This window comes from Somniosus microcephalus, chromosome 6 (genome assembly GCF_052327205.1).
Source record: "Somniosus microcephalus isolate GS21.2 chromosome 6, FLI_Smic_1.0, whole genome shotgun sequence".
NCBI lineage: Eukaryota > Metazoa > Chordata > Chondrichthyes > Squaliformes > Somniosidae > Somniosus > Somniosus microcephalus.
The window spans coordinates 56,725,301-56,752,858 of NC_140992.1; positions in this window are offsets into that span (position 1 = coordinate 56,725,301).

Consider the following 27,558-nt stretch of genomic DNA (forward strand, 5'->3'; position numbering starts at 1 on the left):
CCCTATTTTAAAGCTTGAAGTGTGGGATTCCCGATGGCTCCAAACCACGCCAAGTTAGAGGAGTCGGGCCGTCGGGTTGAAGGACTTGGAGGGGTCGAGATGTCGGTGTTCAGGTGAGTGATGTGTGCATGAGTGCAAAGGTAAGTGTGTTTGGTGTGTCTAAAGTGTGTAAAGAAGTTTAAATGACCTGTACTTACCTTTACAGCCTTCCTCCCTTTAGGTTTCAGGAGTCCATTATCTAACCGGCACAGAAAGCAGAATGGCTGTGATCTGTCAAAAGGGACAGCCTGCAGCTTTCTGTGCTGGTGAGATTTCTAACTGAGTCTGTGTAGAAGGACTCAGGCTAGAAGTAAGACTGTCAGTGTTTGACAGCTTCAAACAGCTGTGAAACACTGATATTTCATCTGTCAAAAGGTCTTGACAGATGAAATTTCAGTCTGTGACATCACCTGTTGCCAGGTGGCCCTTAATTGGCCTGCTGAGCCCGCTGGGTGGGCTCAACAAGGTCAATCAAGTTAAAATTGCGTGGATTGGCCGCATCTCAATGGAGGCAGGACTACAACCCCGAAAGTTGTAGTCCCGCCTCCTTCCCGACTTCTGAATGAAAATCATCCCCATTGTCTTCTCGTATTGAAGCCCAGGGCCGGAGATCCAATGAATCTAAGGCGGAGTCCGGATACGTGAGTGAAGCAACTTGGGTGCGATTTAGGACATTGTAAAAATGAAAATGTCTGAATAAGTTGAGGAGCTCAGGTTACATAGGATTGGATATAGGGAAAATCCAATCTAGGTGGAGTTCAAACCGCGTAAGCAGGGAAGGGTCCCTGAAGGTCTGAGGGAGTCCCGGAGGTAACAGGTCCGGGGGAGTCCTGGAGGTCCGGGGGAGTCCCGGAGGTAACAGGTCCAGGGGAGTCCCGGAGGTCCGGGAGAGTCCCGAAGGTAACAAAAGGAGGGGGGAACTAGCAAATCCACCCTAAAAGGATGGCGAACAAAGAGGATGCCAAAAGATCTAAACTCCCGTATGAGTTTGTACGAGACAAATATGAAACGGTTAAGAAAAAATGATTAAAAAAGGGATATGATGACAAGGTAATAAAAAGAATGGGAAAGGAAGGTGGGATCCTGAATGGGTTCCCGACCGACAGAAAGAATGGTGGAGTAAGGAGAGCAAGAATAAGGAGGAGAAAACTGTAGTGGTTCTTTGTCAGGGCCACCTGAAAAATGTGTAAGATTGGGGCCACACGGGAGAGGGAAAAAGAGGAGTTAGTGGAACAGTTAAAAAAGGTAGGTGCCAAGTGTGCCGCTGTAATGAAGACAAGGTCAGTGCATAGTGGAAGGAATAATAGTGAGGAGATTGGGATGGTTTAGAAAGAGAAAGCTAAAGTTTTACCGACACGGAAGTTATTAATGTCTGTGCTGAAACAAATAAAACACAAGATTGCTGAGTGAAAGGAACCTTAAAAAATGCTGGGATCTGTTTGTGTGAAAGTGTGTGATTAAAGTGTGAAAGTTTTCCTGACTATGTATGTTTAAGAAGCCATGGTGTGGATCTCCAACCAACGCTATACACCAGATACATCGACGACATTTTCTTCCTATGGACCCACGGCGAAGAATCACTGAAAAGACTACACGATAACATCAACAAGTTCCATCCCACCATCAAACTCACCATGGACTACTCCTCAGAATCAGTCTCATTCCTGGACACACGAATCTCCATCAAAGACGGACACCTCAGCACTTCACTCTACCGCAAGCCCACGGACAACCTCACGATGCTTCACTTCTCCAGCTTCCACCCTAACCACGTTAAAGAAGCCATCCCCTATGGACAAGCCCTGCGAATACACAGGATCTGCTCAGACGAGGAGGAACGCGATGGACACCTACAGACACTGAAAGACGCCCTTGTAAGAACGGGATATGACGCTCGACTCGTCGATCGACAGTTCCGACGGGCCACAGCGAAAAATTGCATAGACCTCCTCAGAAGACAAACACGGGACACAACCAACAGAGTACCCTTCGTCGTCCAGTACTTCCCCGGAGCGGAGAAACTACGCCATGTTCTTCGCAGCCTTCAACATGTCATCGATGACGACGAACACCTCGCTAAGGCCATCACCACGCCTCCACTACTCGCTTTCAAACAGCCGCCTAACCTCAAACAGACCATCATTCGCAGCAAATTACCCAGCTTTCAGGAGAACAGCGACCACGACACCACACAACCCTGCCACAGCAACCTCTGCAAGACATGCCAGATCATCAACACAGATACCATCATCACACGTGAGGACACCACCCACCAGGTACATGGTACATACTCATGTGACTCGGCCAACGTTGTCTACCTCATACGTTGCAGGAAAGGATGCCCCGGAGCATGGTACATCGGCGAGACCATGCAGACACTGCGACAACGGATGAACGGACACCGTGCAACAATCACCAGGCAGGAGTGTTCCCTCCCAGTCGGGGAACACTTCAGCAGTCAAGGACATTCAGCCTCCGATCTTCGGGTAAGCATTCTCCAAGGTGGCCTTCGAGACACACGACAACGCAAAATCGTCGAGCAGAAACTGATAGCCAAGTTCCGCGCCCATGAGGACGGCCTCAACCGAGATCTTGGGTTCATGTCATGCTACATGTAACCCCACCTGATGCAGGGTCATCCAGACTCGAGTCGACTTTGGCTTGTTCTCTCTACACAGATGCGGCCGGACCTGCTGTGATTTCCAGCCAAAAAAAATGTTTTTTGTCTGTTTTTTTGTTTTTCATACAGACCCCAGCATCTGCAATATTTGACCCCTTGTGACCCCACCTCATTGTTCTTTGATGTAATGCTTCCCTGACTGACCTTTTTGGACACCATTCACACCTTTGACTGCTATGATTATCTCTCTGCCGAGGTGTGATAAATGGCAGTTGGAAAGGTTACCTGTAAACATCTGACATGATTCTCTGACGATATAAGCTGTGTCTTTATGCATTTCTCCACTTCACCTGAAGAAGGAGCAGCGCTCCGAAAGCTTGTGATTTCAAATAAAGCTGTTGGACTATAACCTGGTGTTGTGTGACTTTTTACATATGTTTAAGAAGTTACAATATTCCGTTTGTCTAAAAGTCTGTCGTTAAAAAAAAAATGTCTGAAGTGTGTCTTAGCGCCACCCGTTCTTTTGTACAGAGAGCTAAAAGCTGTTTAACCCTTTGAAGACTTGTCTTGAAGGATGGACTAGCGTGTGTTGTTTTAAGTTTGTTAATTGTTTTACAAAAGATAAGCTTCAGCCTTGAATTCACAGTTGTCAATGTGCCTGGAAGAAAATGAATTTGAATGTTTACAAGGCATGGGTAATTGTTTCTTTGTTAATGTGGCTATGGTTTTTCTTTTCCAAGTGATACTGGTTAGTTAAAAAAAATTGATCTGGATTGAATTGGAGTTATTGAGGCTAATTAACCTATTAAAACCAGACTTTTATTGTGGCCACATTTGTAGTGTATGTACCTTGAAGAAGGAACTATATTCTGCAGCCCCTGTATACTGCAGTACCAGTAGTGACCACCCCTGTATATAAGCCTGTGAAGTAACTTTGTATAGTAGTTCCAGTTTTGTCTCCATTCAGTAAACACCTGTTATAACCAACTTCTGCAGTCTGTGTCTCAATTACACACGGACATTACATTGGCGACAAACAGATCCGAACATACCTACAGTTCTGCACCACCTCACGGGGATCCATCCCTGAAGCGAAGTTGTTAGAGGTCGAGGCCAGAAGGAAGAAATCCAAAAAGAGAAAAAAAAAACAGAAGAAACGGGCATCGACCGTGGGCAACCACCCTCTGATTCATCAAATTCGAAGATTTGCAGGAGAGGCTGTCGATAGCTGGGCTTGGTTCTCCAGTCTATGGTGTTCCAGCTAATCGGGCTGGTGGCAAGTAGTACACTGATCCTTCCTGGGCTGCGGCGGGCTAGAGCTCGATCGGGTGGCTTTTCAACGGGGCCGAGCAGCGTTGTCGGGAAGAGGAGAGAGAGAGAGAGGGTGGAGCACACAGGGTGCGGCCAGTGCTACGAAGCCGGGCAGCCTACAGACCCGAGAAGAGGGAGGAAAGTGTCCCATAGGGTCTGCTCTGACGACGGGAACAGTAATTAAAATAAAAGAAATCAGAAGCGCAGAAAGCCGTGAGGAGCTGCAGTTTGCCGCGGGGACCGCGGAGAGCGGCGTTGGCAGCAGCATGGGGGGGAAGTGCGCGAAGACCATAGGGCGTCGCCATCAAGGCATAAAAACGCCAGCAACAGCGCTGGCAGCAGCGGAAAAGACAGAACGCGCGGGAGGCGCCATCTTAATCTGGCGGGGAAGAAGGCAAAGCGCGGGAGGCGCCATTTTGTTCAATCGGGGAAGAAGGCAAAGCACGGGAGGTGCCATCTTAGAGCTCCAAGATGCCGAAGACTGGCAATATCACTGCCTTCGATAATGCAATAGAAGACTGGACCACGTATGTGGAAAGAGTCGAAGTATATTGCAAGGCAAATAAAGTAGCCGATGAGAAAAAGGCATCGGTACTACTAAACTTAATGGACGCAAGAACGTACGGCCTATTGCGGAACCTGATCACTCCAGTCAAACCGATGGAGAAGAGTTTTAACAAAATTGTTGATATCCTACAGGAACACCTAAATCCTACACCGCTGCTGATAGCAGAAAGATTTAAATTCCACAAGAGAAATCAGCATAAAGATGAGAGCAATGCTGATTACCTTACGGAACTACGCAAGCTATCAAAGCACTGCCAGTTTGGAGCAGGACTGGCAGATACCCTACGGGACAAATTTGTCTGTGGACTCCTGAGTGAGGGAACCCAGAAGAGGTTACTCTCAGAGAAAGAGCTGACGCTAGGTAAGGCTTTCAGTGTGGCAGTATCGTACAAAGCAGCAGCAAGGGGCGCTGCAGAAATACAGCAAAAGCCACAGGAATACTGCACCCATGAAATGACACGGGGATTTGAAAAATGTTATCGCTGCGGCAGAACAACCCATGACCAGAAGGACTGCTGGTCCAAGGACAAAACATGCAGGCAATGCGGAAAGATGGGACACATTGCACGAGTTTGCAAGTCCGGGAAGAAGACCAACGACAACAAAAAGACTACTAAGGAAAAGTACAGGAAAGTACAAAAGATGACGGACAGTAGTTCCGAAGACCAGAAGAGCGATAGTGAATCCGGGAACAAGAGACTAAGCTGTCTCAAACTACACAACGTAATCACAAAAGAGGATCACCGAACCATTTGGGTCACCCTCATGATAGCAGGGTCCCAAGTCAAAATGGAATTGGATACAGGATCAGCCCTGACCGTCATGAATCGACGAGACTACGAGCAGCTATTCTCACACATACCCTTGAAAGACACATCCATTGTCTTGAAGAAATATACGGGGCAGAAAGTATACCCCAGAGGGAAAATAAGGGTGCCTGTCGAATACAACAGCAAGGAAATACAGAAATTGTATCTGTACATACTGCAAGATGGTGGACCACCGTTATTGGGACGTGAATGGATCAGAAAGATAAGTTTAGACTGGCACTCCATTCAGGCACTGACTGTGGCTGGTAAAAAGGATGACGACGTCACACCTGGACGATTCTCAAAAATCTTGGCTAACGCTAAAGAGGTATTTCAACAAGAACTGGGAACTCTTAAAGGCGTAACCGCCTCGATAACAATAGAAGAGAATGCAATTCCCAAGTTTTTCAAAGCAAGACCGGTACCGTATGCAATTCGGCCAGCCGTTGAGGCAGAGCTGGAGAATCTGGAGAATGCAGGCGTGTTAACTATGGTAGACTGGAGCGAGTGGGCGACACCCATCGTTCCTGTCATGAAGAAAACGTTAAACAATAAGTCTGAGGAGCCAAGGAAGGTTCGCATCTGTGGGGATTTCAAGGTGACTGTGAACCCAGTCCTTCACACAGTACAGTATCCTCTTCCGAGGATAGAAGATATTTTCGCCTCACTATCTGGAGGGAAACGTTTTACAAAAATTGACCTAGCGCAAGCATATTTGCAGATGGAGGTTGAAGAATCCTCTAGGAAATATCTCACGATAAACACTCACAAAGGTCTTTACCAGTATAATCGACTGGTATTCGGAGTTGCATCAGCTCCGGCTATATGGCAAAGAGCGATGGAACAAGTCCTGCAAGGGATTCCGGGGACTCAGTGTTACTTGGACAACATCCTAGTGACAGGTGAAAATGACAGTGAACACCTTGCCAACCTAGAGCAGGTGCTCACTAGACTAAGAGAACATGGGCTACGAGCCAATCGCCCCAAGTGCGAGTTTTTTAAGAAACAAATATCGTATTGTGGCCACGTGATTGATGAAGAGGGGTTACATAAGTCCCCTGACAAAATTGAAGCGGTAGTTAAGGCTCCAGCGCCTGAAAATGTGTCGCAACTGAGGTCATTTCTCGGATTGGTGAATTACTACCATAAGTTTTTGCCGAATTTGTCTACAATTCTGCACCCACTGAACGCCCTGCTACAAACTGGAGTAGCATGGAAATGGAGCGATGAATGTAAGCGGGCCTTTCAGAAGTGTAAAGGCCTGATCACTTCAAGAGAAGTATTGGCTCACTACAACCCATCACTACTGATAAGACTGGTGTGCGATGCGTCTCCCTAAGGCATTGGAGCGGTACTGTCGCATAAATCCCTTGATGGTTCAGAGAGGCCGATAGCTTTTGCGTCACGCTCGTTAACTGCAGCCGAGCGTAACTACGCCCAGATTGACAGAGAGGCCCTCAGCCTGGTGTGGGGGGTGAAGAAGTTCAATCACTACCTGCACGGACAGAAATTTACTCTACTAACTGATCATCAACCTCTTGTCTCCATTTTCAACCCTAAGAAGGGCGTCCCGATAATGACAGCACAACAGCTACAGAGGTGGTCCCTTTTCCTAGGGGCACACCAATATGACATCGAGTACAAAGGAACTAAACAGCATGGGAATGCTGATGGATTGTCGCGCCTACCATTGCCGATGGTGGAAGAAGCACCTGCAGTGGATCCTGTGGAGATATTCCACTCGACCATAGTCGAATGTCTACCTGTGACGAGTGCAAACATAGAAAAGGAAACACGAAATGACCCGACACTCTCCAGGGTCTATGATTTAACGGTGAAGGGATGGCCAGCACATGGCGAACCACTGTTGCCAGCATTCTCGCCGAGAAGAGAACAGCTGTCAGTGTGCCGAGGAACCTTGATGTGTGGATCCAGAGTAGTAATTGCACCCAAATTGAAGGATAGAGTGCTCCATGAGCTTCATGAGGGTCATCTGGGAGGGGTAAAAATGAAGAACTTAGCCAGAGCGTTTGTGTGGTGGCCGGGAATCGATAGAGAAATTGAAGAGATGACCAAGAGCTGTACAGGATGCCAGAAGGTCCAAAACACCCCACCACAAGCCCCTCTACATCCATGGGAGTGGCCCTCATCTCCATGGCAAAGGGTACACATTGATTTTGCTGGTCCATTTATGGACTCGATGTTTTTAATTGCGGTGGATGCACATTCATAGTGGCCAGAGGTAATAAAAATGTCCTCAACCACCACAGAAAAAAACTATCACAGTCTTACGAACCATATTCGCCAGAAATGGGCTGCCTGAACAGATTTGCTCCGACAATGGACCACAGTTTGTGTCTGAAGAGTTCCGGAGGTTCTTAAAGAACAATGGTGTTAAGCATTACACATCCGCCCCATATCATCCAGCCACCAATGGATTGGCTGAGAGGTTCGTTCAAACATTCAAGAAGGCTATCAAGGCAATGTGTAATGAAGACATACCCCTACAACACAAGGTGGATAACTTCTTGTTTGCCTACTGGAATGCGACACATGCGGTTACCAACCAAACTCCAGCCATGATGTTCTTCAATCGAAGACTAAGATGCCGCTTGGATTTGGTTAAGCCAAACATCAGAAGAGATGTGGAGAACAGGCAGTTTCAGAATATGAATGAAAGGCCAACCAGGAGTTTCAAGATAGGTCAACCAGTTTTGGCCCGGGACTACCTCACAGAGAAATGGCAGCCAGGAACGATCTGCGCATGGCAAGGACCTCTAATGTATACCGTGGACGTTGGAGAGAGCATTGTAAGACGCCATGCTGACCAGATTCTAGAGTCACTGGAAAATGTCAAATCTACACCACGATCCTATACACCTGGTGATGAAACCGAAGTACCAATTGCATCTACCTCAGAATCGGTGATATTGGAAGCAGACGAACCAAACAACGACGTTGATCCCGAATCAACTTTGCCAGAAGAACCTGATACCCCAAAAATTGTAAATATGTTATTTAATTATTAATCGAATGTTATGTACTGTTTAGCTAAAAGGGGAGGAATTGTAGTGTGTGTACCTTGAAGAAGGAACTATATTCTGCAGCCCCTGTATACTGCAGTACCAGTAGTGACCACCCCTGTATATAAGCCTGTGAAGTAACTTTGTATAGTAGTTCCAGTTTTGTCTCCATTCAGTAAACACCTGTTATAACCAACTTCTGCAGTCCGTGTCTCAATTACACACGGACATTACAACAGTGAAATTCTGTTTGGTGTAAATTTGTGTGGACCTGCTAAACACAGGCAAAATGAAGGCTGTATCAGACAGAAGGAGGGCGGCTTGGGAAGCAGTATTGATACCCAAGGACAGATCAGTCCAGATTATAAGGGAACATAGAGTCAACCCCGCAGAGGGAATGCTATCGGAGGGTGAGGCACACGAGTGTCAGTTAGTATTCGAAAAAGAGGTCAGAGGAACCATATCAGAATCGCCCCTTGAAAATCCCAAAAACTCCTTTTATATAGACGGATCTCACCGATATATAAATGGGGAGCCACACACGGTTGGGCAGCAGTATCCGAGAACGGAGAAACAGTCGCAAAGGGAGGGCTTGAAGGAGGAACCTCAGCACAGGTAGCAGAACTAGCGGCTCTCACGGAAGCATTGAAATTGGCAAAAAGAAAACGAGTAAATATATACACAGATAGTAGATATGCATTTGGGGTAGTGCATGATTATATGATAGCGTGGAATAGGAGAGGATATGTAACCTCCGGAGGAGGACAAATACAGCATGAGGAGGTAGTGAGAGACCTAATAGAAGCGGTAAAAGGAGCAGAAGAGGTAGCAGTGATTAAAATAAAGGCACACCGCAAGATAGTGAGCGAGCAACAAAAAGGAAATATGTTAGCTGATCAGGCAGCAAGAGCAGCGGCGGACACAGAGATGCCTATATCAATAGCAGTAGGTAGAATAACAACAGAGGGAAGAAATACTGCCTAGTGATCATAGACCAGTTTATAAGGTGGGTGGAAGCATTCCCTACCAGAGACTGTAGTGCTCAGGCTGTGGCCCGAATATTTGCATGCAACATGATACCGAGATGCGGGGTCCCGTTGCAAATAGATTCAGATCAAGGTACCCACTTTACAGGAAAGGTAATGAAATAAATTTGTAAGCTACTAGGAGTAAGACAGAAGTTCCATATCCCCTATCATTCACAAAGCTCAGGCATGGTAGAGTGAATGAATGGAACCCTGAAAATAGCCTTAAGCAAGGCCATAGCCGAAACCGGACAGGGATGGGTGGATGTCCTTCCGTGTATCCTGATGAGGCTGAGAGCCACCCCAAACAGGGTGACCGGACTGACACCATATGAACTCATGACTGGACGAGCAATATGTCTGCCGGAAGGAGTAGTATCTGGTAGCAAGGGGACTAGGACCCTTAAAAGATAAAATTAGGAAATGCGTACAAACATTGGATAATCAATTGAAGGAGCTCAAACAAGAAGTTAAAGAACAACAAGACATCAGAGATAAAATTACACAAAGCAGGGGGCCTCGGAGCCCCTACCCAAGATGGGCGAGCAGGTATTTGTTAAAATGTTGCCAGAGAGATCGGGATTCTCACCTAGATGGATTGGACCACTTGAGGTTATCATGACCAGCGATACGTGCACATGTATAGATATGAGGGGAAACATTGACTCAACTAAAGCGGTACAACAATAACCCATCTGATCTTAAATCCCACAGGAATAAACACCGGAGATAAACTAACCTCTGGTGACGACCAGGCTTCTGCTTAATTTACAGGGAAACTTCACCATGAAGGTGGGAATACTGCTGGGACACGAAATAAGCAAAGAACATCCCACATTACACGACAAGTACATGATGAGGAAGCATCATGTTTTAATGGAACAATCACAATCAGAGTCTCATCCACGGCTCCCAATACACAGAAAGAAGAGACAAGCGAACCGAGGATGCTACAATATCCAGATATGAAACCTGGGCCTAAGAATGGACTAGTATTATTTACTGAGGGAGAACAATTGTATGATAATGTGAGACACAAAATTGTACCGGTACTAATGAACTTAACCATGCTACAATGGCCAGGATATTGTGAAAGATTTACTAAAACTAGAGAGTTGTATGCATATATGATAAGGAATGTAATTAACCAAGCTGCTGATGCAACAGGGGCTACTAGTTTCAGGGGACATGCTACATTCCACCAAAGAATTAAGAGGGGCTTAGGAAACGATGTACTCACGGGAATAAGTACGGGGACGTCATTCATTAATGCCCTAGCTATACAAGGAGTCCAGAGTAGTGTGGAACAATTACAAAGGGTAATACAACAGATTTTAGAGAAAGAAACTGGTCTGACTTAACAAGGATCGGAGTTGGGAGGACATACAATAAGGAAATTACTCGAGGGAATCAAGGTTATAGAGGACCATGCTAGCGTTATCAACAAATTAAACCATAGAGATAAGGAACAGGCAAAAGATGATGTAGGGAGAGGCTTGTGTCATGCCTATGGCCAATGGACCACCCGACAGTTAAAATATAATCTGGCACAGATACAACGAGGCAAGGTACCAGACTGGGTTAACAGCACACAGCTCTATGGCCTGAGCCAGAATCCAGGCCATCTAAGTGCTTGTACCCTCAAAGGGATGACCAGAGTATATCCAGTGATACAAAAATGCAAAGCAGAAGTAACAGCAATGATAGGCATGGTACTCACGATACCAGAGGTGAGACTAGACACGACCCCACACGCACAGTACCAGGTAACGAACATAGGCATAGTGAGAGGTGAGACATACCTCCAATACTATCCAATTGATACCTATGCCATCAGGAAGAATGGTACTATGAGAGGAGTTTCCCTAAACGGATGCCATGGGAAAGGTACGCTTATGATATGCCCACATCCGGTAGGAGAAGGCCCTAAGGATGAGTGCAGCGATAATAAGATGGAGGGGTGCATGTTGGAATTATCACATACCAATCACCATCACACCCGCTCAGGAGATAGAGGCAAAGGGGAGTATTGTGTAGCCACCACAGAAACTGAGTGCCAATATAGTGACCGTGTATATGCAATCACAATGCCTAACTTCTGCTTTACGCCAAAGATCCCTGAGACAATTGGATACACCAGATTGGTGTATGTACATTCAAGGGAGGTGAAATTAAACGTGCCGGATAATTTAAGAGACGAATTGGTCAATTATGAAGATCAGGTGGGGGCTCCGATACCCCACCTGCAAGAGGATCTGCTAGAGATAAAAGAGGGCTTAAGCAAAATGGTGAAACAATATGTAATGTTACAAGGGGATCTTAGGGAACTAGGAAGGGACATAGAAGTAGAATTACAGGAGGTCCCATGGTATGAGAAGCTGTGGGATTGGGGGATGAATGTCAACATCCACCCATGGATCCGCATTACCTCTCACATACTAATTGTAGTACAATTGGTTTTGGCAATAGGAATGGGGATAGCAGCATGCGCCGCCTGTAAAAAACGTAGAAAACAAAAGAAAAGGAGAGAAATGGAAGAAATGTACGTGACATTGATAAAGTAGTAATGCAAGATGTTCGATGGTAATTGTTGCAGATATCTCCCGGGCAGACTCCCATCGAACAGACAGAATATTACTACGAACGAGCAAAGGCTTGGGAGAACGACCTGCTTAATGGATGTATAGTACTAATAACATTAATGCTTATAACCTATGTAAGTGGATGGGTAATATGCCGATGGAAAGGATGTAGGGGGCATAGAAATCAGGATAACATGATTGTATAAACAAGGTGGCCCAATGGGTTGGATTTGATCACCACCCCAACAGGACACCAAAATAGGAGAAATAATCAGATTGGTCAATGATTAAAAGGGATTAATCAGGACCAAAAGGGGGAACTGAAAGGATTACAAGGGAGAAAGGTTTTTTTTAGCTAAAGATAAGGGAATTGGGGAGCCAAGCATATATCCAACCACATAAGGAGTTGTTTTGTACATGTCCCAAAGGGAAGTATGATGTAATGTGGCCAAATGTTCAAACCGTCAGTTATGAATTGAATAAGGTACACAAACTGTTAGTTACTAATTACGGAATGAGGTGAAGATAATGTATGGGGTCACAGGACTAATGTAAACGGTCAGAATGTGCACACGGGTCGCAAGAATTTGCACCCGAAATCAACTGTATGATGTAAGCCATGACTTAGAACAAAAAAACTGTATATAAGGCCGGGGTTCTTAGCGATCGGAGAGCATTCGTCCCAGGATGGATGACTCCCCTGTCGACTTGTAAAATAAAGTTGCTTTACTGAACGAACCTCCGGACTCCGAGTGATTGATTGGGAATAAGGTGAACGTCGACCCTTTATATCAGAGGGTCCATCTCGGGGAGAAGAAGCTCTCCCGGTTACCCTTACAGGCCCATTCCAATTTGTGCTGCTCCCCTCACCCACAGCGCTGTGGAGCCAGGAGTATTCCACTCCCGGAGTAGTAAACTCCTGAAAACTTCAGCGGAACAGGCCCAGCACCTGCTCTGCTCATGCTGACAAATTTCTTCAAAGGTGTTAGGCCCCTCATTAAAATTTTCAATGGTCCTAACGCCTGCTTAAGGTGGCCGCCTGGGGTGCCTGAGTATTGCCTGAGGCCAGTATGGCGCAAGCCCCATGAAACTGGTCCATTTTGGCCCTGTTTTCTGCCTGGAAAACAGGCGCAATGAGAACCAATTTCTACCCCTGTAGCTTTACATCTACCACAAAGGTCTACTGGAAGTTTTATTTGCTGGACTGTTGGATTAACTTGTGATATTTTTCCATCAGCCCTGAGGCCGAATACCTAGTGCGAATCCTACATAAAAACCAGTAAGTGAGTTGCTACAAGCCAAATTAATTGCCAGACCCAGGACTTAAGACACACCTTACAGATCAGAAAGGACACAGACTGCTTAATGAAACTTGCCAGGCCATTTGAGTGAGAAAATAGTACAGTATTTGAAAAATCCTGAACTGTGACACTGTAATGCACCTCTCATTCAGTTCAATGGGAATAAAGCAACCTATAAATGTATCAAGTAATAAAAAGCAAGTATGAAATAAAAACAAAAGTTGCGTGAAATACATTAACATTTTACAGATACCCACCACAGGCTTACAATTAATGTATTTGATCTTTCTGGTATTGCCTTCTTGAAAAGAATATTCAAGATGCTGTCTATGACTGTAGGTGGACTTTCAAACAGTTAACTTCACACTGAAATAAATGAGCACGGGCTGCTTAAATACTTCCTATTTTAATTTTTATTCATATACATCAGACAGCATTTATTTTTTATTCCTATATATTTTTCCCAAAATATCTGCTTTGTTTGTGTTAGTTTACTACTAAAATATGTAGTGTGATTTGACCAGTGCCATAAAAATGGCCAAACATGTAATGTCAGCTTTAACCACTTTTGGGAAGGAACAGATTTACTGGCATATCATTTTCTAATTCTTTTTTACTCCCCACATCCGCAGCTAAGTGTAATTTGATACCTCCATTTTCTTTGCAGTGCAAGTTATTTCTTATCAACAGGGTTGAAAATGATTTTTGTGGTGAGTTCTGGCTGCAATAAAAAGCTTTCATAAGATGTTAACTGAATTTTAAACTTTTCATTACAACGTGTGAACAAAAATTCTGTTACTCATCAAATGCGTGAGCCTTCCACATGAACCACATTAGGAAATGGAAAGAAAATCAAATGTCATTGCTTTAATGGTTATAATGTTTATTTCGTCTGTGCTCCCTGTCTCGCAGTCATTGCATTATTTTACAGGGAATTTTGCAAAACCGGAAGAAAAGCAATTTTGAGTAATGAATCTAAGTTCTAATATTAATCAAGCCGAAGAAAATGTTATATAGGAGCCAGCATGTGATGCTAAATAGCATTACCCAATATCAATGGAACATTGAAGTAAACAACATTACATTTATGTGACTCAAAGATCTCATGTATTCTCGTTGTAAATAGAACAATTTTCCAAAAGTTGTACCACCAAATTATAGTGACTAGGCGTGATGCGTTTATAAAGAAAAAGGATCAGTGTTTTGGTGAGGCAAGTATAATGTAGTTCAGGAAATTGTTCCAAATGTTTTGTTTTGCACCTGGATTTTCACCAGTTTTTATTTTTAGGCTGTTTTTTAGAACATAAGAACATAAGAAATAGGAGCAGAAGGAGGCCATTCGGCCCTTCGAGCCTGCTCCGCCATTCAATGAGATCATGGCTGATCTTCTGCCTCAACTCCATTCACCAGCCCTATTGCCATATCCCTTGATGCCCTTACTAGTCAGAAATCTATTGACTTCTGTTTTGAATATACCCAATGACTGAGCCTCCACAGCCCTCTGGGGTAGAGAATTTCAAAGATTCATCACCCTCTGTATGAAGAAATTTCTTCTCATCTCAGTCCTGAATGGCCTACCCTTTATCCTGAGGCTGAGGCTCCTGGTTCTCGACTCCCCACCTAAGGGAAACATTCTCCCAGCATCCATCCTATCAAGCCCTGTAATAATTTTGTATGCTTCAATGAGATCCCCTCTCATTCTTCTGAATTCAAGAGAATACAGGCCTAGTTTACTCAATCTCTTCTCATACGACAGTCCCACCATCCCAGGAATCAATCTCGTGAACCTTCGTTGCACTCCCTCTATGGTAAGTATATTCTTCCTTAGATAAGGAGACCAAAATTCTACACAGTACTCCAGGTGTGGTCTCACCAAGGCCCTATATAATTGGAGTAAGACTTCTTTACTCCTGTACTCAAATCCTCTTGTAATGAAGGCCAGCATACCATTTGCCTTCCTAATGGCTTGCTGCACCTGCACGTTCACTTTCAGTGACTCATGTACAAGGACACCCAGGTCCCTTTGAGCATCTGCATTCCCCAATCTTTCACAATTGAGGAAATACTCTGCCTTTCTGTTTTTTCTACCAAAGTGGATAACTTCACATTTATCCACATTATATTCCATCTGCCATGTTCTCGCCCACTCATTGAGCCTGTCGAGATCCCCATGAAGCCTTTTCACATCCTCTTCACAACTGGCACTGCCACCTAGCTTTGTATCATCAGCAAATTTGGAAATGTTACATTTAGTCCCCTCATCCAAATCATTGATATAGATTGTGAATAGCTGGGGCCCAAGCACCGATCCTTGCAGTACCCCACTTGTCACAGCCTGCCATCCTGAAAAAGACCCGTTTATCCCTACTCTTTGTTTTCTGTCTATTAACCAATTCTCAACCCATACTAGTATATTACCCCCAATTCCATGTGCCCTAATTTTGTTCACCAACCTCTTTTGTGGGACCTTATCGAAGGCCTTCTGAAAATCCAGATACACCACATCTACTGGTTCCCCTTTGTCTACTCCACTAATTACATCCTCAAAGAACTCCAATAGGTTTGTTAAACAGGATTTCCCTTTCATAAATCCATGTTGGCTCTGCCCACTCTTACTATTAGTTTCTAAGTGCCCAGTTATTGCATCCTTTATAATAGATTCCAGCATTTTCCCAACTACTGATGTGAGGCTAACAGGTCTGTAGTTCCCCGTTTTCTCTCTCCCTCCTTTCTTAAATAGCAGGGTTACGTTTGCTATCCTCCAATCTGCAGGAACCATTCCAGAATCTATAGAATTTTGGAAGATGACAACCAATGCATCCACTATTCCAATGGCCACCTCTTTCAAAACCCTAGGATGTAGGTCATCCGGTCCTTGGGATTTGTCAACTTTTAGTCCCATTAATTTTGCTAACACTGTTTTTTTACTAATAATAATTTCTTTAAGTTCCTCATTCTCGTCACACCCTTGGTTTCTCGTATTTCTGGGAGGTTTTTTGTGTCTTCCTCCATGAAGACAGAAACAAAGTATTTATTTAATTTCTCTGCCATTTCCTCATTCCCCATTATAAATTCTCCCGTCTCTGACTGTAAAGAATCTACATTTACCTTTGCCAGTCTTTTCCTTTGCACATACCTATAGAAGCTTTTACAATCCATTTTTATATTTTTTGCTAGTTTGTGCTCATATTCCATTTTCCCTTTTATCAATTTCTTAGTCCCCGTTTGCTGATTTCTAAAAAGATTCCAATCCTCAGGCTGACAGCATTTTCTGTCAACTTTATAAGCTTCCTTTTTTGACTTAATACTAGCTGTAATTTCTTTTGTTAGAAGTTTCTATCTGAGCCTTGTTGTTGCCTCTTGTGCCACATTGAGCATCAGGAACATTATTACCAGCTAATACTCTGCTTTCCCAAATATTGACCACTATACCGGACGAATACTAATGCAAAAATATATTTCCCATCTGCATTTTACACTTTTATTCCAGCACACTTTCTTTACAAGTAGAATTACTAGACAGCTCAGTCCAGCTAGAAGCCTCAACTTAACCTCCATTTATGAAACTGAAGCATTCAAAAAGTTACCTTACTCAATTGAACAAAAGTTTTCAAAGCCAGCCACTATCTTATCAATTGATTTATGTTTTTGTTACGCACTTTTTAATTTTTTCTGCCTCTCAGAGTTAAATGTGTCAGATTCGCAAAATTGAACATTGTCCTATAAGGGTCTATTGTCAGAAAAGGCCTTAATTTTAAAGATTGTTTTAAAAGAAGCCCAGAAAAAGGGGCACACAAAATGGCCACCAGCCCCCGTGACCAGCTTTTTGGGACATTTTAAAATGGTTCCTGCAGTCCACAGACAGCTTTTGTGGATTCAGCCCACAGTAAGTTCTGGAATGCAATTTTGGAGAATGCGAAACCAGACAGAACCTCATACATATGGATTGGATGCAGATCCAATCAGATCGGCCTGTAGATAAAGGCCAGCAAAATGTTTACCCAGACAAAGGGGAACAGCTTCAAGTTCAAAGGGGGACATCAAGACCCATTAAAGACAATACAAGGTCATTCCAGACCAGAGATGGCAGTTACCAGCCATCCCGAAAGTACTTTAAACACAATGACTACCCCTCTGTGCTACAAGCCCGCCAAAATTTAAACAAAGACTAACCTTGATATGGCGGGAGATAAGTGCCTCCATGAGAAGTATAACTGGAGACCCGGGGTAGCTATCAGGAGAGGATCGAGAGAGTTGATCGAGAAAGAGCATTGTAGAGATCATTTTTAAAAGATCGTTCAGGGGTCCGAAGAAGGTGCAGTTCAGTTAGGAGTTCGGGTTCGGTAGAGAGGCCGTTCAGACTCGGAAGAAGAAGACGATTCGGTAGACGATTGGGATCGGAGACGCGTTGAAGACTCAGAGTAGCCCTTGGTGGTTCAGGTTGAGTCAGCGTCCAGACCCGGGGTAGCTATCGGGAGATCATCGACAAACCCCGGGCCATTGATGAGACGAAAAGACGGCGACCCTCCAAGAAGAGACCTTATGAAAATGGTCAAACAGTTAGGCTCTCTCCACGCCGACGTCCAGGCCTGCTAACATCCAGCCTGTCCGTGTCCATTACCTCGAGGGAGAAAAGAGTGTGTCGCAGCCCGCTGCGTTCCGCTGACCACGTGGAGACAGGATGCCTGAGAGGACCAAAACGCAGACTTCAAAACCTCTATTTTCTAACTGGGACTGGTGAGCATGTTTCTGGCCCCTCATAATCTAATCTAGCTAGGTTTAGGGGGTGGGCATTTTTGGGGATAATTAACAATGAGTTGTTGTCCCTCGATGTTCCGTGTGTTTCCCTATTTCATGGTGAACCTTGTAAAGTATAATATGCCTGTGGATATATTGATTAGTACTGTATTATGATTTGTTTTTCCCTCCCATGTACCTTATTGGCTTACATTCAATTTTTCCTTTATGCAATAAAATTTCACTTAGTTTCATTAACCTTGGTCTACAGGGTATTCTCTGCATTGTAGTTCCGGCCTCAAAGTCCAGTGTACAGAACCTAAGGGGTGAGTGGGTCGAACCACTCGGTAAATTACTGTGCAAAAGAGAGAGAGGTCTCACCAGAGAGAGAGACCTAGCAGAAAACCCCTTACAGAAAATGGCGACCGCGGCAGGACATTGGCAGCAGGATTGCAATGTATTAGACCCAGGTTTAAATGGACGAAATGTTATGGATGAGAGAATAGCGGATTATGTTTTTGGTAAGGTAAATCTCACTAAGCAGTGGATTTCCGACCTCTTACGGGATGGGCGTCCGGTAGACGCAGCCGTCAGGTGGACAGAGAGTAAAGAACATAAAAAGTCAGTAGAGAAGGCAGTGTGGCTGATGTGCTACAAAAGACAAGTCCAGATTTTGGACAGTCGGTGCAGCGCAGGCAGCCAAGATCAAAACCCAGGCATCAGAAATAGAGGAAAAGGCCATGGCTGGGGAAAAGCTGATCGCAACGCTTCACGCGCTGAATCAGGAACGCCAAACTGTAGCCAGCCAACATCAGGCTAAAGTAGAGTACCTGGAATGCCAGGTTACTGAGGCAAAGGTTCATGAAGCGAGAGTACGGGAGAAAAGCGCCCACCTCGCACAACAGCTAAGAGCACAGGAGGAGAAAGTAGTGGAGGTTAAGGCAGCATACAAGGTGGCCATCGAGCAGGGGTTTGAAAGCGCAGACCACGGCCCCTGCCAGAAGGCTGTAGAAGACCTAAGAATGGCCCTGGCTAAGGCAAAAGGCATGGTATGCCTCATAAGCCCAAAGGCAAGTCACATAGACTTCCTGAAGGAATCCAAAAAACCGATTCCACGTGAAGTAGTTGTGGCACCAGCCACTGAACCCTCAGCACCGCCGAGCTATAATGAGGTTTGGCCCGAAGAAGGGGTGGTAGAAGAGGAGAAAGCCGAGGTAGAACTGGAGGAAGAACAACCCCCGGTAGTGAAGCCGGAGCCAGCACCAATGTGTCCTGCTCGGCATCAGAAGTACGGTCCCACCACCGCAAATGGCGATGACGGACCCCTCCAGAACCATATCATACTGCCCCACAGTGCCCAACAAATCAGAGCGATGGTGAGCCACCTCCCAAAACTCTCCAAGAAGGGATAGAGCAGACAGCCGCCGTCAATGACTGTGATGGTCCAGAGCAGGCTAAGATGTTGCTATTCTCCCTGGATAGCACAATCCTTCAGTGCCTCTCAGGCGGGAGTAAGAGGGGGCAGAAAGGGTATGAGGAACTCCGGGACGAGGTCCTGGAGGTTATGGGAGTGGACGACAGCAACCCATTCCTCCGTGTGGAAGGGACTATGCAGCTAACTGGAGAGCCCCCACGGGTTTTCGCAGAAAGGCTGTGGCCAGTGTATCGGCGCAGCTGTCCGGGCATACCTGAACGGGTCGCAATGAACGATGTCCAGTGGGTTCATTGGCTCCGCTGCCTGGTTGCCAACAGCTTACCGCAGATACAGGCCCAAGCCAAATCTTGGTTTGACCCCCAAGGTCCCGGTACCACAGAGGAGACAGTGCTCCGACAGCTCACCATTGCGTATAAGAATTGAAGGAGTCAGGAGGCACCTACCTCTAAGGGCAAAGCGCATGAGGCAAAACCCGCAGCCCCAAGTAAAAAGGAGTGGCATCAGGAGGGGAATCGCCCTCCCCAGGCCAAGCTCAATTGCTACGGGTGTGGGAAGGATGGACACTGGCGCAGGGTCTGTAAAAATCCATGGAAGGATAATAAGGGAAAATCTCCTGCAGCCCAAGCCCAAGCCCAGACCGCTGCCCCAGCATGAGTCCAGGTCCAAGCCGCAGTCCCTGTCCCAGGAAAAGGAGCCGGTGCAGCTATAGATCCCGCTGCGATAGAATCAATTTTAGAGACAATGCGGTCTCTTATGATCTCACAGGAGAAGATAGCAGTCACCACCGGTCCTGTCGTTCCCGCAGCCCCGACCGCTTCACCCCAATGACTGGAGCCTGCACAGCTCGTTTACCTGTGTTCATTGCGATATGATTTATGGAGGCGACCCCTCGTGGAGATGGAGGTAGTGAAGGTAAAAGGGACCTATCTGTTGGATACGGGTGCATCGTGCACCATGATCCACATGGCTAACCCTACCACCTCACCTCTGTCCACCGGGGTGCCATATATTCTGTCGGGCTTCACGGGCAAAGAACAGGCTGGCGCATTCTCCATCCCCCTCTCCATTCATTTAGGACCACTCTGCACCACGTGGAAGTGTGTACTGATGAAGTGGGAGGTGGAGGGTGGAAAAGGGATCCTTGGGTCCGATTTCATAGTAGAACACGGGATCCTCGTGGATCTTAGAAATCACTGTCTCTGGGGAGCGAGTACGGGTAAGAAAGGCAGAAAGGGTTCCAAGGTAAACCCAAAGAAGGCACGGATCGGCCAGCAGGAAGTAAAATTCCTGGGTCTGACCATCCGCACTGGAGAGAGAGCCATAGACAAGGCTAGACGGGAATCGGTGCAAGACCCACCGGTCCCCACCACTTACGCAGTGAAGTTGCCCCGACGCACTAAATGGTTTCATGTAAACCAGTGCAAACTATTTAAGCCGGGTGCAAAAGAGCCAACAACCGAGGCCAGGTCTGAGGGTAAAAATCCTCAGCCTGAGGCGTGCAATAAGTCACAGACCACACAGGCTGACGCTGCAGCCTGCTTGAGGGGAGGAGCTATCCCGCTTACCTGGGAGGTTTCCCCATTGGCCTGAGACTCGGACGGAGAGGAGCCCGAAAACCAAGGCCCTCCCCCTGACCCGAGCACAGTTAGGGGGGGCCCAAACAGCTAGGCCCCGCCCCGACACGATTCTGGAGGAGGTGGAGTCGGAGGACGGAGGTCCCGCCCTCGGCTCAAGCTTAGGGGAGGTAGAACTTGGGGGCGGAGATTCTCCCCCTGTAGGAACAGGTAGGGAGTAGTCGTCTGCCACAGGCCCAAATCCCAAAGGGGCGGAGTCTGAGGGAAGGCAGCCAAAGCCGACAGTCGTGGAGAAGCCACGGGCTGTGAGGGCTAAAGTCCCAACCAAAGGTCCACTCGCAAAGGGAGCCTCGCCCGAAGTACCCCCTCGCAGGTCGTCTGACCCGAGCACAGTTAGGGGGGAGCCCGAACAGCTAGGCCCCGCCCCGACGCGATTCTGGAGGAGGTGGAGTCGGAGGACGGAGGTCCCGCCCTCGGCTCAAGCGTAGGGGAGGTAGAACTTGGGGGCGGAGATTCTCCACCTGTAGGGACAGGTAGGGAGGAGTCGTCTGCCACAGACCCAAATCCCAAAGGGGCGGAGTCTGAGGGAAGGGAGCCGAAGCCGACAGTCGTGGAGAAGCCACGGGCTGTGAGGGCTAAAGTCCCAACCAAAGGTCCACTCGCAAATGGAGCCTCGCTCGAAGTACCCCCTCGCAGGTCGTCTCGGACGTATCAGCCAATAAAGCTCTGGCCTGATTCCCCCTACTTCAGCAGACACCGACTTGGGAAATCCCTACAAAGACGCAGTCCCCAATTGGCAGCAAAAGGCTGCAGGGGACTCAAGCTACAGGTCAGTGCGGCCCCGCCACAGGGAGCGGTGAGCTGCAGTCCGAACAGGGATTAGGCAGGCCGCCCGGGGATGGGCGGCGCTGTACATAAGTTTAGTTAAGTTTAAGTTTGGTTAAGTATAAGGTGTGTAAATTTTTAAGGTGATGGGTGTTATAACAAATAGTTTTGGAATCTGCCCAGCATGTGTGTTTGTTTTGGATCGAGGTTGAAAGACCCGATCATGCCTTCACCTAGGCCAGAATCTCTCGGGAGCCTGGCTGTATCGTTTAATCTGTTGCAGGAACCAAAGGTACCATGGAAAGGATTCTCATCATGTTCGCGGTGATCGGGTGTAGCTTGGCCTATCGGGGCTACACCAAGGATTCCATCATGTATGGATGCTCCGGGGACACAGCCCCCATCGTGACTGATGGGACAGGTGAACGGGACGTTGAGGAAACAGCCACCTACTTCCACGAAGGGAGGTGGCCAGGATGGCTGGGGTCGAACTCTACGGAATACTCCAGCCAGTCCGGGTTTACATACGGAGAGACTTCTCTAATGTGTCCCAGGGTGAGGATCATCGCGCCCAGAGTCAGCGTAACCGTCGGGAGGAAGATTTGTTTAGTATGCAATGGACATGTTCCTTTGGACAGATGGTGGTAGCTTCGGAAGCTGAGTAAGACCATGAAAAACTCCACGGTCGAGTGGAAGCGACTGGGTAACATTACCCATTGGACTATTACGGGGACTCATGGGGGATTGAGTGTCTGTTGGGACAAGTGGTGGGAACCAGATGAGGGGATTTACATCTGCATGTGGGGTTCAGAACGCCTCTGCCCCACAGCCGTCTCCATCTTTTTCCAGAGACAGTGGCAGGATGCTGGGAAAGGGATGAGATGGGATGTCAGAACGCGGACGTGCGGAGTCCCATACTCTCCGATCCCAGTGAGTGCCACTGAGCTCATCACCCGCCCCCGCAAGCTCCTGCCCACGATGCCGGTTGCCAAAGCCCGCAAGGAAGGGTGCCCCGCCACTACCAAGGGACCCGGGAACGGACTGGTATTGGTACCCACAGATCAGGTGCTGTACCAAGGGGTGCACTACGCGGTAGCCTCGGTGACTTTAAACCTCACCGAGGTGCGATTGCCAGAGTGGTGCCCCAAGGAAACGGAGCAATTGTACCAGGTCCTGTTAACAAATATGTTCAGACAATTTTATGAGTTCGACTTTGCCGATGTTGAAAGAGCCGGATTGTACACCACACCACATGAGGTCCTGGACAGGGTAAGGAGACAAAGAAGGGGTACAGTCAATGATATTTTTACCACCTTTAACACAGGGACTTCCGTCATAAACACTCTGGATGACGTGGAGCTGCAGACCCAGATCAATGGTTTAAAAGCACAGTTAAGAAAGATACTGACGGACGAGAATAAGGTAGTGGGTTCTGAGTTACATGAGGACCAGGCCATGACACTACATGTGATGAAATAACTCTGTGTTCTGGCATTTGTATTGTTGTTGTTGTTGTTGTTGTACTTGTTAATGTCTGGAATGTTCCACCGGTGTAACCACTAATGCTCCTCCCTAGCCCCGCCCCTCTTCTGGAATGTTCTACCAAGGGCTGGGTCGGTGATGAATGATGGTTGCCCTGTGTTAACTTGATGCCATGTTCATACTTACTAAAATTGATGTGCCAAATAACTGCCTGAATCCATGAGGTTAAAGCTTAAAACTAAAGGCTTTTATTAAGTAAGAACATGGCATCAAGTTAACACAGGGCAACCATCATTCATCACCGACCCAGCCCTTGGTAGAACATTCCAGAAGAGGGGCGGGGCTAGGGAGAAGCATTAGTGGTTACACCGGTGGAACATTCCAGACATTAACAAGTACAACAACAACACAAATGCCAGAACACAGAGTTATTTCATCACACTACACTTAAAAGAAATCATAGCTGAGCTGGAGAAACACGCTAAAATGGTAAATGCTCTCACCAGAGAGGATCGGAATGCGTCAGATCAGGCTGCGCAGAACGAGGCATGCGTGCTGTACGGGGCATGGTTACTGGGCAAGGGCCGCAGTAATCTGGAGGATTTAAAACAAGGTTTGGTCCCCTCCTGGATCAGCAATAAGCACCTCGCAGCCCTCCACCCTTTTGAGAACACATTAAGTCTGTGCCAGCTCAGACTAGCTTCAGAGGCCTACCCAGTCCCAGTGGACTGTGGGCGGTCAAATCACACCATTATGGGTATAGTGGTAAGAATGCCGGTTATGGGAAAGACAGCTAAACCCGCCCCAGTATACAGGGTGGAGAACATTGGAGTCATTCAAGGGGGTGCACACATTCGCTGCACAGCGGTCCCACCTTACGTCATTCGATGGGAGCATGCAATGACGGGTACCGACCTCTTGGGGTGTCGGAGCCGGGGAGCACACATCATCCTGTGTCCCCAGCACTTGAATGCCTATTCGAAACCACAGTGCGGGTTCAGAACTGCTGGCGCAAAGCCTATAAATTGCACCATGGAGGCAATGGCACAAAGCCATGTGCCCCTGCAGGTGGCATATATAGGAGGTGGGACATACTGTGTCACCACTGCAGTGCCCCACTACCAACATGGACAGCACGGCTGGTGTCCGGTCAGTGACAGCAGTTTCTGCTTTAAACCCAAAGCAGAAGTTCAAGTGGCCCAAGAGCGAATTGTCCCTTTTCCTGAACCTTCCACTGTTCACCTCACTGTCAAGCAAAATTTCACCGATCTGCAACAATTCGTTGCACATTTTGGCTACGTCATTCCCCCTCTCCCTGAACACCTCACCAAGATACTAAAAGCCGTTGCCGTTTCACAGAAACATTTTTACACGCTGGAGCAGAAGACATTAGAAATAGGGGCAGACATATTAGATATAGTGACCCCACAGTGGTGGGACCTGTTCACTAATATAGAAGTCCCTTCATGGATTAGGGTAGCCTCCCACATCCTCGTAGTATGTCAGATTTTTTATTGTGATTTATTTACTCTTTGTACATTGTAAGAGGGACAAACATTTCCAGAAGCATGAGAACAGAGGAGAGTGGAGGGAGCATTAAACATAGAAACATAGAAGATAGGAGCAGGAATAGGCCATTCGGCCCTTCGAGCCTGCTCCGCCATTCAACGAGATCATGGCTGATCATCCAAACCCTAGCACCCGGTCCCTACACCGACAGCCATCCCACCCAAGCCCTATCCCCGTAACCCCGTAACCCCACGTATTTAATCCCCCCTAACACTAAGGGTCAATTTTTTATCATGGCCAATCAACCTAACCCGCACATCTTTGGACTGTGGGAGGAAACCGGAGCACCCGGAGAAAACCCACGCAAACACGGGGAGAATGTGCAAACTCCACACAGACAGTCACCCGAGGCCGGATTTGAACCCAGGTCCCTGGCGCTGTGAGGTAACAGTGCTAACCACTATGCCACCGTGCTGCCATGAGGAGACACCCATTTAAATTTTGCTGATATATATAGAGTTAGAGTTTCCCTCCCTCCTCTATTTTTGATAGTATTCACGTGTGATTTTGTGTGTATTTTCTTTCTTTATTATTTTTATTGAAGTTTATTATGTGTGTCAGATTTTAACTCCAATTTATTGCCATCTATAGATACTTAATGTACACTGTGGGTTTTCTGAAATGGGAAATGCATGTGTCGTGGGGTCATAGATAGGTAAATACAGGGGATGGTTTGATTATGGAGAGTCAGAAAATTTTGCTCACCCAGAATTATGATACTTCAAGCAAGTTATAGTATCATCAGGTGAGATTGTAGGATTTGCAAAATTGAACATTGTCCTATAAGGGTCTATTGGCAGAAAAGGCCTTAATTTTAAAGACTGTTTTAAAAGAAGCCCAAAAAAAGGGGGCACACAAAATGGCCACCAGACCCCGTGACCAGCTTTTTGGGACATTTTAAAATGGTTCCTGCAGTCCACAGACAGCTTTTGTGGATTCAGCCCACAGTAAGTTCTGGAATGCAATTTCGGAGAATGCAAAAACAGACAGAACCCCATACATATGGATTGGATGCCGATCCAATCAGATCGGCCTGTAGATAAAGGCCATCAAAATGTTTACCCAGACAAAGGGGAACAGCTTCAAGTTCAAAGGGGGACATCAAGACCCATTAAAGACAATACAAGGTCATTCCAGACCAGAGATGGCAGTTACCGGCCATCCCGAAAGTACTTTAAACACAATGACTACCCCTCTGTGCTACAAGCCCACCAAAATTTAAACAAAGACTAACCTTGATATGACGGGAGATAAGGGCCTCCATGAGAAGTATAACTGGAGACCCGGGGTAGCTGTCGGGAGAGGATCGAGAGAGTTGATCGAGAAAGAGCATTGTAGAGATCATTTTCGAGAGATCGTTCGGGGGTCCGAAGAAGGTACAGTTTGGTTAGGAGTTCGGGTTCAGTAGAGAGGCCGTTCAGACTCGGAAGAAGAAGATGATTCGGTAGACGATTGGGATCGGAGACGTGTTGAAGACTCAGAGTAGCCCTTGGTGGTTCAGGTTGAGTCAGCGTCCAGACCCGGGGTAGCTATCGGGAGATCATCGACAAACCCCGGGCCATTGACGAGACGAAAGGACGGCGACCCTCCAAGAAGAGACCCTATGAAAATGGTCAAACAGTTGGGCTCTCTCCACGCCGATGTCCAGGCCTGCTAACATCCAGCCTGTCCGTGTCCATTACCTCGAGGGAGAAAAGAGTGTGTCGCAGCCCGCTGCGTTCCGCTGACCACGTGGAGGCAGGATGCCTGAGAGGACCAAAACGCAGACTTCAAAACCTCTATTTTCTAACTGGGACTGGTGAGCATGTTTCTGGCCCCTCATAATCTAATCTAGCTAGGTTTAGGGGATGGGCATTTTTGGGAATAATTAACAATGAGTTGTTGTCCCTCGATGTTCCGTGTGTTTCCCTATTTCATGGTGAACCTTGTAAAGTATAATATGCCTGTGGATATATTGGTTAGTACTGTATTATGATTTGTTTTTCCCTCCCATGTACCTTATTGGCTTACATTCAATTTTTCCTTTATGCAATAAAATTTCACTTTGTTTCATTAACCTTGGTCTACAGAGTGTTCTCTGCATTGTAGTTCCGGCCTCAAAGTCCAGTGTACAGAACCTAAGGGGTGAGTCGGTCGAACCACTCGGTAAATTACTGTGCAAAAGAGAGAGAGGTCTCACCAGAGAGAGAGACCTAGCAGAACACCCCTTACAAATGTAACATATGGATGAAGTTCAGGATTTCACAAACATCTTAGATACTTCTGAAAAATATATAAAGGCTTTCTCTCCTTAATAAAACACTTCCTTTCCTCTGTTCCCTTGCATCCCAAACCATTGCCCTCCCAGAACACCAACGCCACTCTCAATCCAATTGGAAAGGAATTATGGGAAAGCAACTCAGCCTCTGCTCAGTGCATCTCTATGATGACGTAACCAAAATCAGAAATCACGATTTGGAGCAACATACGCATGAAGTTATCTCATACCATTGCATGGCAGAATATACTTTACACCACAGCATGGCAACCATAATTTAATGGCCCAGAAATTCTGTTCGCAGGCCTCCCGCAGGCAGAGGGCTGTGTTGAGTCTGAGTGTTCCAGATATGCTTAATATAAATCACTGGACACAGACAACAAGAATAACTAAAACAGGTCT